Source organism: Phalaenopsis equestris, unplaced genomic scaffold (assembly GCF_001263595.1).
Source record: "Phalaenopsis equestris unplaced genomic scaffold, ASM126359v1 Scaffold204848, whole genome shotgun sequence".
Classification (NCBI taxonomy): domain Eukaryota; kingdom Viridiplantae; phylum Streptophyta; class Magnoliopsida; order Asparagales; family Orchidaceae; genus Phalaenopsis; species Phalaenopsis equestris.
In genome coordinates this window covers 1-999 of record NW_018224379.1, presented here as the reverse complement: position 1 = coordinate 999, position 999 = coordinate 1, and positions in this window count along the sequence as shown.

Genomic DNA, 999 nt, shown 5'->3' with positions numbered 1-999 from the left:
CCGAAGTATTACCGCAATACAACCAAAATATATGCGCGCGCTGGCGGAGGAATATATCACGGTTTTATTGGAATATTCTTTTGTTGGATTCGCCAGTCCGCGGTTGTATCAAGCTTGTACCGAGGATAAATAAATAATACGACTACTACATAGCATTTACGAATGATAAATGACATTTCAATAAGATCCGTGCGATTTAAAATATTTTAGGGATTTAACTTAGTTTTATCTCTAATTTGCGCTGAATAATACCAAAATATTGTCGAAGTATTACCGCAATACAAGCAAAATATATATGCGCGCTGGCGGAGGAATATATCACGGTTTTATTGGAATATTCATTTGTTGGATTCGCCAGTCCGCGTTCGTATCAAGCTTGTACCGAGGATAATATAATGCAATACAACCAAAGAACTACCGCAATACAACAAAAATAAAACGACAATAATACTACAACGATTATTGCAACTAATCATTACAGAAATACTACAATAAAACGACAATAATACTACAATTATTATTATAAGAATACTGTAACGATTATTGCAACTAATAATACAAAAATACTATAATAAAACAACAATAATACTACAATTATTATTATAAGAATACTGTAACGATTATTGCAACTAATAATACAAAAATACTATAATAAAACAACAATAATACTACAATAAAACGAGAATAATACTACAACGATCATTGCAACTAATCATTCAGGAATACTACAATAAAATGACAATAATACTACAACGATGATTGCAACTACTCATTCAGGAATACTAAAATAAAACGACAATAATTCAAGAATATTATAACGATTAAAATACAAGAATAACAATATTAACAAAGAAATAAGTCTACTGATTACGGTTTTGTACCCACAAACAAATATCTTGGGCAAGTTCTGCCCTAAATTTTGGCATTTGTCTGTCAGCTCATATATTCACACCAATTATGTCTTTAGTTTTGTACTAATTTTTGCATAAATTTACAGAC